Below are 11,238 nucleotides of genomic sequence, written 5' to 3'. Positions count from 1 at the left end.
CTTGACAACTTCAATCTTTTCCTGTTTTTGTGATGTTGCTTATTGGTCCAGTTGTCAGGATTTTTGTTTTCTTTATGTTGAGGTGTAATCCACAATGAAGGCTGTAGTCTTTGATCTTCATTGGTAAGTGCTTCAAGTCCTCTTCACTCTCAGCAAGCAATGTTCTGTCATATGCAAATCTCAGATTGTTAATGAGTCTTCCTCCAATCCTGATGCTGCGTTCTTCTTCATATAGTCCAGTTTCTTGGATTACTTGCTTAGCATACAGATTGACTGAGTATGGTGAAAGGATATAACCCTGACAAACTCCTTCCTTGATTTTAAACCACACAGCATCCCTTTGTTCTGTTCAAACAGGTTCTGCATGAGCACAATTAACAAACAAACAAAAAACCCTATTGCCATCCAGTGGATTCTGACTCATAATGACCCAATAGGACAGAGCAGAACTGCCCCATAAGGTTTCCAAGGAGTGGCTGGTGGATTCGAATTGCCAACATTTTGGTTAGCAGCCGTATCTCTTAACCACCATGCCACCAGGGCAGCATGAGCACAATTAAGTGCTCTGGAATTCACATTCTTTACAATGTTATCGATAATTTGTTATGATACACACGTTTGAATGTCTTTGCATAGTTAATAAAACACAGGTAAACATCTTTATGGCATTTTTTAATTTCAGCCAAGATCCATCTGATATCAGCAATGGTATCCTCTGTTCCAAGTCCTCTACTGAATCTGGCTTGAATTTCTGACAGTTCCATGTTGATGTACTGCTATAACCATTTTTGAATGATCTTCAGCCAAATTTTGCTTGCGTGTGACATTAATGACATTGTTTGATAATTCTCACGTTTGGTTGGCTCACTTTTCCTTGGAATGGCACAAGTATGGATCTCTTCCAGTTGATTGACCAGGTGGCTGTCTTCAAAATTTCTTGGCATAGACAAGTGAGCACCTCCAGCACTACCTCCATTTGATGAAACATCTCAGTAGGTATCCCATCAATTCCCAGAGCCTTGTTTTTCACCAATGTCTTGAGTGCAGTTTGAACTTCTTCCTTCAGTACCATCAGTTTTTGATCGCATGCTACCTCCTGAAATGATTGATTGTCCACTGATTATTTTTGGTACAGTGACTTCCATCTTCTTTTGATGCTTCCTGCTTCATTCAACTTTTTTGCTCATAGAATCTTTCAAAATTGCCACACAAGGCTTGAATTTTTTCTTCAGTTCTTTCAGCTTGAGAAATGCCAAGCGTGTTGTTCCCTTTTGGTTTTCTATATCCAGGTCTTTTCACATGCCATTATTATACTTACCTTTGCCTTCTAGAACCATCCTTTGAAATCTTCTGTTCCACTCTTTTACTTCATCATTTCTTCCATTCATTTTAGCTACTCTACGTTCAAGAGCAACTTTCAAAGTCTCTTTTGACATATATTTTGGTCTTTTCTTCCTTTCTTTTTTTCTGATGACCTTTTGCTTTCTTTATGTATGATGTCCTTGATGTCATCCCACGATTATTCAGGTCTTCAGTCCTTAGTGTTCAGTGGGTCAAATCTATTCTTGAGATGGTCTCCAAATTCAGTTGAGATATACTAAAGGTCATATTTTGGCTCTCTTGGACTTGTTTTCATTTTCTTCAGCTTCAACTTGAATTGTATATGAGCAATGGATAGTCCATTTCACAGTGGGTCCCTCTGTGGAAGCTGATGATATGAGATTTTCCATAGTCTCTTTCTGCAGATGTAGTCAATTAGATTCCTGTGTATTCCATCCAGTGAGGTCCACAGGTATAGTCACCATTCATGCTATTGAAAAAAGGCATTTGCACTGAAGAAGCTGTTGGTCTTGCAAAATTCTATCATATAATACCAGTGTCATTTCTATCACCAAGGCCATATTTTCCAACTACTGATCCTTCTTCTGTGTTTCCAACTTTCACATTCCAGTCACCAGTAATTATCAATGCATCTTGATTGCGTATTTGAACAATTTCAGACTGCAAAAGTTGGTAAAAATCTTCAGTTTCTTCATCTTTGGCCTTAGTAGTTGGTGCGTAAATTTGAATAGTCCTATTAACTATTGGATATTAGCCTATCACCAACAGCGTTGTAATCCAGGATAGATCTTGAAATATTCTTTTTGAAGATGAATGCAATGCCATTCTTGTTCAATTTGTCATTTCCGGCATAGTAGACCATATAATTGTCTGACTGAGAATGGCCAATACCAGTTCATTTCAGCTCACTGATGCCTAAGATATCGATGTTTGCACGTTCATTTCATTTTTGACGACTTCCAGTTTTCCTAGATCCATACTTTGTACATTCCACATTCCAATTATTAATGGATGTTTGCAGCTATTTCTTCTCATTTTGAGTCATGCCACATCAGCAAACGAAGATCCCAAAAGCTTAAATCTGTCTACATCATCAAGGTTGACTTTACTTTGAGGAGGCAGCTTTTACCCAGTAGTATTGAGTGCCTTCCAACCTGAGGGGCTCCTCTTCTGGCACTATACCAGACAATGTTCCACTGCTATTCATAAGGTTTTCACTAATTAGTTTTTTCAGAAGTAGACTGCCAGGTCCTTCCAAGTCTATCTTAGTCCGGAAGCTCTGCTGAAACCTGTCCACCATGGGTGACCCTGATGGTATTTGAAATAGTGATGGCATAGCTTCCTGCATCACAGTAACAAGCAAGCCACCACAGTATGACAAACTGACAGACATGTGGAGATTAAGTCTTGAATTGTGCAGCTTCTGTCCCAAACCTATTTTTTAATATCCTTAAAGCAATAGCTTCTTCTCAAACATGTTACTCTATAAATGATTTAGTGATTCCAAAAGTAATCACCAGCCTTATGTATAGGGAATTTTAGACTTTGTTTACACAATAGCAATCATGCAAATGAAAAGTTAAAAGAAAAATGGTATTTCTTATTTGGCAGTAAAATTACTGTTTTAATACTGAACTTTTAAAAAATTGTCAGGCTAGTTCGCTGATGCAAGCAAATATATTAGTATACTTATTACCCAGGGCAGAAAATTTGTCTTGTTCACTGCTCAATTACTATATCCTGAAATACAGTCTGGTACAGATTATGGCTCAATAAATTTTTTTGGAATAAAATATTGGTTAGCTGAATAAATGATGTTGTTATGTAATTGAATAACACTGTTTCTTAAATGACTTGGGAGTAATCAACTGAGGATTTTCCACAATCTACATAACTGGAAAATAATAAAGACGTGTTGCAAGTGCTATAAGATCCTTCATATATTTCTCGAGTGACATGAATAATCCCAAAATAAAGATCAAAGTTAAAAAGACTACATTCCATTTTCAAGATTTGTACATTTTTGCAGATTTCTCTTTACATTCATGGCTGTTTGAGCTCTTCACTATCAAATCACAATCGGTCCTTAGAGTTACCCTGGTAGTCAAAACAGATCATATTGTTAGAGCAAAAATCTAAGACTATGTTTAACTTCAACCACTTTACACACTCAGAAATTTATAAAATTTGAGGATATTTTTACTTACACTAAACCAGGAGCTACATGTCTATTAAATTTGCAGAAGACCATCCATAAGCAACAGAAGTTAGAAAAGTAATAAATTTTCTAATATTTCCATTTTTGTTATATTTATGAGATTTTCCAAGGTAAATATAAAATCATTATTGTGTCATTAAGTTACTATAAAGTCCAGAATTGGATTCAATATGTAGAGAAACCTGAACCATGGATTTGCTATTATTTAAAAAATGGTGTTCTGGTTTAAAAAAAAAAAAAAAGAATTAATGCGTCATTATTATAAAAGGTAAATTCACTGTATTCTGTCTTTTCCTATTCACCATAAAATAGTTTGTTCTAAGAAACACTTGGACATTATCATCTTTAGTACTTTTTAAGAAAAATCTATTTGGGAAATCATTTAGAACCTCCAGAAGGGAGAGGGTAAAAGAAAGAGCTAGGGGACAGGCCCATCAGTAGATGCAAATAATTGCTAACTTTCTTGTTCTTAGGTTTAGTGGAGAGTTCAAGAGTATTGTATTATTACGTCTTTTCACTTATATTTTTGTTACATGTAAGTGACAAAAACCAAAAAACCAAACCCATTGCCGTCTAGTTGATTCTGACTCATAGAGACCGTATAGGACAGAATAGAACTGCCCCACAGGGTTTTCAAGGAGTGGCTGGGGGATTTGAACTGCTGACCTTTTGGTTAGCAGCTGTAACTCTTAACAGCTGTGCCACCAGGGCTGCATGTAAGTGATGCATGTACCAAATATTATATTAAAGTAATAAATGAAGTTCATTTTCAGAAATGCAAAATGTAGTTAAAATTATTTATAAATATCAATTATGCTGAAATATTTTCAACTGTACAAATATGCTGAAAACACATCAGAAAAAACATTGTTCAGATTTGCATCAATTAGAGTAGATCTTAATATTTTTACATGAGATTTTTACATATCATCTGATTAAGGTATGAATATAACTTTTCTTGATTAACTTGACAGAAATCAGTGGAAGATTTTTCTGCAACGGAAAATAATGAAGATACACTGTTCATTCATTTTAATTAAAAGAAAATGGTTTTTTTGTTTGTAGTTAAATTCTAAGAGAATTTAAGATTAGGAAGATTACCCTAATTTAAGAGTACAGCTTATTATTTATAACAATCCTTGTTTTTAATTATGTGGTTAAAAACTGTATAGGTTTATAGGGTTTTTTTCTTGTGTAGGTAGGGTATTATACCAAAAGGGAAACTGAAATTAATTAGAAGCATTTCATTTAGGTATTAAATAAACTAAAATTTGCATAGGTTACCAAGAAATTACAACCAGAAACTACAATATACAATTTAATGTAATTGATAAGATATAATAAACTGATAGAAAATATCAGTTTTCCAATATCTAGAAAATTCAATTTTTTAATGCAAAGTAAACATCAATACTGAAGTATTGATATATAATATGTTTAAAAAATTAAAATAAATTTTGACAAATTACAATAAAAACAAACCAAACCTGCTGCTGTTGAGTTAATTCCAAATTACAGTAAGTAGTTTATTAAAATTACATTGGATTATGCTAGAACTAACATTGCCAAATATAAACAATGTCTGGGCTCTCAAAAATTCTTTTACATTATTATTTATGTTTTCCTTCTTTCTCTTCGGCTCAGAGGATTAATTGACTAATCTATCCCAACCCATCTCCTACTCCCCCTGGACAGATCTTCACTGGTTGCAAGTGAGAACCGACTAACTTATGTTATTTTAAGCCAAAAAGAAAAGGACATTTACTAACACATATAAAAAGTAAGTCAAGAGGGTTCATTTGACTTTAGGTTGCTGGGTCCAGGAATTAAAGCAATGTCAGGAATTAAAGTACCGACATCGGTTGTCTCTGTCTATTCAGCTTTACTCTAATTGGAAAACGTTATCAGGCCGACTCTACCCAGAGAGTGATGACAAGGACCATTGGAAGATCGACAGATCCACGTTTATATTCTCTCCACTTGGTGAATCTGACGAAAAGTGAAGGCATTTTATTCAATTAATTCTAGATAATTCCCAGGGCTGACTCCCATTGGTACTCCTCAGTCATATGTATATTCCTGAAACAGTCTTTGTGAAGGGCTCTTACTGGCTAGATTTGAGTGATAAACAAGTGGTTTAAGATTGGGAGAAAATGGTTCTTAAAGAAAAATCAAACACAGTAACCAAAATAAAGATGAAGAGATTCTGGGCTTAAATCAACAAATAAAAATGCCCATATAGCCCTTATCACCTACTACTCAAACATACACTTTTTCCCATATGTACAATATTTTAAAATGCCCCTGTTTTGATACAATGAACTCACTCCCTCTGTATTTATGGATATAACTCAACTTAATCAATGTAATCATGAAGAACTCTGGGATGTCATAATGATATGCACTCCCCTTGGTCAAGCACTTCAAGGGTAAATGAGTGATTCAGCTACTTCAAACCTACCCAGTACCCAATGTGGGGAAAGCATTCGCTACAACAAATATTCATTTTTAGAAAGTGGAAGAATGGGAAGTTGTACACAACAGTCAATGGTTTACAGCAGATAGTATATTCTCCTAACAAGAATTGGAAGTATCCTAGTTGAGTGAATTAATTCCATTTTCTGTTTATTACATCTCAAACAAACATTTTTATACTATCCCTTCAGTGCCCATCTCCTCCATTCTTCATACATGATCAAACTTATGCGATTTAAAGAAGCTTCAACCTCATCAAACTGCCTCTACTTTTGGCAAATGCTCTTTTATATTCCATATTTTCACTCCCAGATCTTGAGATAGTGGTTTCTCTTCTCTCCCTCCATTTCTCTTACAATTAATTCTCACCATAAAGTCTTAAATTGTACACCTCAATCATATCATTATTCTGAAAAAACTCATTAAAAATCAGCCAAGTTCAAAGTTCTTTTATCAAAGATGACTCAATTTAATCTATCTACAGACTTCAATAGTATTACAAAAACTGCATCTTAAAAGGTTAACCACTGGGTTAATAACCAAAAGGTTAGTGGTTTGAACTTACCCAGAGGCACCTCGGAAGAATGGCCTGGTGATCTGTTTCTGAAAGATCACAACCATGAAAAGTTTATGGGTTGGTGTTTGCTTCAGCAGCACATATACTAAAACTGGAACAATACAGAGTAGATTAGCATGCAAATGCGAAAGGATGCATGTAAATTTGTGACGTGTTCCATATATTTTTAGCTTAACTAGTAAAAAAATGTCTGCCTTGAGCATTATGCTCTTAAGAACTATCTGTATTGGAAACCCTGGTGATATAGCGGTTAAGAGCTACAGCTGCTAACCAAAAGGTCAGCAGTTCAAGTCCACCAGGTGCTCCTTGGAAACCCTATGGGGCAGTTCCACCCTGTCCTATAGGGTCACTATGAGATGGAATTGACTCGATGGCAATGGGTTTGTTTGTTTGTTTTTATATTGGATCAAAGCAACGAAAGCAACTCAAAAGCTTAGACAGGAACCTTAGGGGGCAGTGAGTTTGTGTTAATGGAGGAAGAAGAACTCAGAAAAGGAGTGAGAGTGGTTGCACAACTCAAAGAATGTAATAATAGCACTGAATTGTACATGTAGATAAAGTTGAATTGATGTATGTTTTGCCGTGTATGTTCTCAACAACAACAACAAGATGAATTTTTTTTAAAAATGCTGTGGGTTGCAATTCTACTCGATGAGTTGGAATCAATTCGAAGGCAACTGGTTTGGTTAATCATTAAAATAGGATTTTAGTTCAAGGAAGTGTATACAATGGAAAAAATATCCATTGAAAAATCTTTAAATATCATAAATAACATTTAATTAATTAAAACTATCCCTAAATACTTAATAAACACTTATGTAGTGCTGTTCATGTGATAAGCACTGATCTGTGCATCTTAGATAAATAATTTCATTTCATCCTCAAAACACCACTTCCACTAGTATTACCATTTTATAGGTGAGGAATCTGGGCCACAGGGAAGTTAAGCAACTTGCTGAAGCTCATACCACCATTAAAAGATAGTCAAGATTCCAACTGAAACAGATTGACTCTAAAACATCATGCTATGCTGCTCCTGATGTTTAAGGATATACCTAACATAGAAAATGGAAAAGAAGAATCTAGAAATCAAAGATGAAAAACACCCACATTAACAAATATATTTCATCCAGAATATGTTATTAATGTGTAGACATTGACATCATTTGGAGTGAGAACTGCTGCCCTCCTATATATCAAACTCTGTCATTTAATTTGATTCTGACAAATTGGATATTGCTTTGACAACCATTTTTCAGGTTATAAACTATTTTGTCATATCATTATAAATGTTGATTATTTTTAATTTTACTTCCTACCAGACTATTACAACTTAAAGTCTAGATGTTATCTTTATACCTGGTGATAATAGCCAACAGAATGTATCAAAGACAATATGTAGAAAAAGTTCTTTTTCTTGGCACACAGAAGTTTATATCAATTAGTGTACTAAAGGGTTTATTTTTCTGTGTCAGTGGGAACAACTGGTTTATTTATTGTATGTTTAAAGTCTAACTCCATAAATAGTATCTTCCAGATAAGACAAATCCCTCCTGCTCGCATTTTCTAAAATCAAATACATTTACATTTCCTTGAAGATGGTAAACTTTAGAATCAATACTTGCATCTCTTTGTTTTTTATCATCTTCTTTGTTGTTGTTGTTGTCGTCTTTCTGCTGGCTTGTGTTTATATCCATTTTTAAGTTTTGCTCCTTTAATGCTTTCATATGCACCCTTCAAAGATGAGCATTAAAAATAATGGTTCCTCAATCAAGACAGGATTGAAAATGGCTTCCAGTCTATAGTACACAAAGTTTTAGTTGTCTTTTCTTACTAATAGTTGATGCACATGACTAGAAAGGACAGGGAAAAAAGTTTTGCCTGTGTTTCTATGTGACTCATAAGAAGTTATTTAACAGTTAACAGAATATCAAAGTGCTGACAAGGAAAATGCAATGGGAAAAGGAGAAAAACAGTACAATAAGAAAGAAAGAAGGAAAAAACTGTTGATTAAAACATCTTATAGACTGTCTGAACAATGGTTATGCTTTTAAGCACGTTTGAAAACTATAAAATACGTTAGCTCAGAACATTAGCCATCCAGCCAATTGATGGCCAGTGTTCCTCAGCCCTAATGATGGTTGACTGTTGAGCACTTAGTGACATTACAGTACATTGATGTGATTATATCAACATGGTTGGGAAAGTTACTATGAAGCTTCAAAGTAAAAGCCTATTAAAAATCTTTTTGGCAATCACAACTTTAGAAAAGAGAAGACCAATTATAAGAAGGGATTTGAGGGGTTCAAATAAAATGTCCTGAGGCATTAATGTTCAGAGATGCGTTCTTTTAGGGAAATCTGATGCAATTGTCACTTTTAAAACATAATATTACAATCTTATTTTTTCAAAGCTAATACTTATAATGAAGTATCAATCCTACTATTGCTGCTGAGTTTCTTTTAAAGGATTTAAACATTATGACAATTATTCCATTAAAAGTTATCAAAGGAAAAATATTGAGTACTTTTCATCTTAGCATATTTTAGTGCCCTCTAGTGTGCAGAAATTAACACTAGAATTTCTTTTTCTAAACTATGTAATTGTTTTAAAAATGCAAGATTTTAAAAAAATGTATGAATTGGGTAAAAGAAATTGTTTGGAAAGAAAATTAGAGCCAGATGTCAGTTCAACCCAAATATAAACCCCAGCGAAATCCACTTTTTTTTTCTACTTTTGTTCAATTCAGATTAAACAGAACCTCTTCCATTTCTCTTTGAGCACCAGACTGTATGTCTCCATTTGCATAACCCATCTTGAGATTTCAGAAGTTCAGGCAAGCTATACTGTGTCTTCTGCCCTTCCTAATATTGTGAGTTCCATCTTCTCTCTTGGGTGCATTTATGAAGCAGTGTATGCATATTATTAAAATGCATGTATTTTCTGAATCTCCTATCCTCTAGACACATTGAAACATGTGATATTTTACGAGGGTACTTGATTAGTGCCAAGTAAAAGAGTCTAAGCTAAAGCCTCCTGCTACTTCTACAGAGAGATAGTTTTTAAAACAAAGATGGGATATTGAGGAGATACAGCTATTCAAAAGAAATGCAGAGTCTGTGAAGGATAAACAGAAGAGGTTTGGGCAAAAAAGAAAATTAAAAAAAAAAAAATTAAGTTTAGAAAATCATTTTGGGGGAGGCTATTTGAACTTAACTTCAAATCCAGTGATAGATCCATCAACAGCATTTAGACAATTATTCTTTACCCACTGATGGACAAAATCAACCAATAGGCTTTATGCATTGAAAAGATATAGTGGAGCCTGTCTCCTAGAATTGTTTTAATTTTCTGTGGTGAATCTATTACTTCTGAATAAGAATGTGTTATGATACAGACCATAGCGTAGTTCATACTACTAAGCAATTTGAGAAGGCCTTTCAGAACTGACTTATATCACCTTTTCTCTCTCTGTCTCTATACATATATATATTTAAGTGAACAACAGCAAAATTGAGTGTTTCCATACTGCTTTGTGGTTTTCAATACTATAAAAGTTCCACTAAAGTTCAAGAACGATTGTTGAATATTCAGGGGGACCTCCAAAATGCCAGGTAATGATATTTTATTTGGCAATGCTATACTCTTAATGTGATTGAAATTGTATGAACAATGATCTCTGTAAAATTCACAGAGGACTATCTTGTCTTTGTATTTTGGAAAGTCTCCTACATGTTTCCTACATGTGGCTTTGGGATGAAGTCATAATATTGAGGGATTGTAGCATTGGAGGAAAACTAAACAATTCCACCAATTTTAAATAAAAATTGAGTTTATCCTTTAGTATTTTTTGGATAAAATATTAATAAGCATGTTATTCAGCTAATTTTCCAATTATTCTGAATCAATACAACTCTGTATTTTAGCACACATTTTATAATATATTAGCCAGAACACACTGTTTTCCTAATTTGTACAAAAATTAATACACATGAATGCAGTGCTAGCAGGTGACTTAAACATCCTAGTTTTTTCACTCAACAGCTTGGACAAGTGAGGAATTACGGGTATACCCACTGTTAAAATTAATAGCTGCAATGGTAGCATCTGTATCCACTTTTGTAAATTCCCTGGAGCAACAATTTCATGTACTCTTACATTTGTTTACATACACCATTCCTCTACTCCCAGATGTATGAGCATATGTGAAATATGGACAGCCATGAATGCAAACAAGTTTTTTTTTTTTTTTTGGTACCCGAAGCACAAAATAGGAGGAATTCATGTTGGTTGTGTATAGACTATTCACGAGTTACTACAATGCTAGATGCTTTTACAGGCTTAATCTCTTTTATTTCTCACAATATTCATTTGAGATGGACAATATTACATTTATCTTAAAGACGAAAAAAACAAAGATTCAGGAAAAAAAAATCTCTCATGTATTGAGCTGTTTCTAGATGCCAGAAAATGTTCTAAAATCATTCCATACATAATTGTATTTAATCCTCATGACAATGCAAGGGGTAGGTTTTATGACTCCCATTTTACTGGTGAAACAACTGAAGCTTCAAGAGATCAAGTAGCTTGATCACATTTACATAGCTTTCAGGTAGTAGAACTGGGA

General features: G+C 34.1%; 1 non-coding gene across 1 annotated transcript; it reads left to right on the top strand.

Annotated features, from left to right (window-relative positions):
• Nucleotides 1–6,672: 6,672 nt before the first annotated feature.
• Nucleotides 6,673–6,777, top strand: LOC111822929 (U6 spliceosomal RNA). The gene has a single exon (XR_002826009.1). It is a non-coding gene; the product is annotated as a U6 spliceosomal RNA (small nuclear RNA).
• Nucleotides 6,778–11,238: the final 4,461 nt, after the last annotated feature.

Source organism: Trichechus manatus, unplaced genomic scaffold, assembly GCF_000243295.1.
Source record: "Trichechus manatus latirostris isolate Lorelei unplaced genomic scaffold, TriManLat1.0 scaffold00238, whole genome shotgun sequence".
NCBI classification, from domain to species: domain Eukaryota; kingdom Metazoa; phylum Chordata; class Mammalia; order Sirenia; family Trichechidae; genus Trichechus; species Trichechus manatus.
The sequence above is the reverse complement of the archived record's forward strand: the minus strand, read 5'-3'. Positions and strand labels throughout refer to the sequence as shown.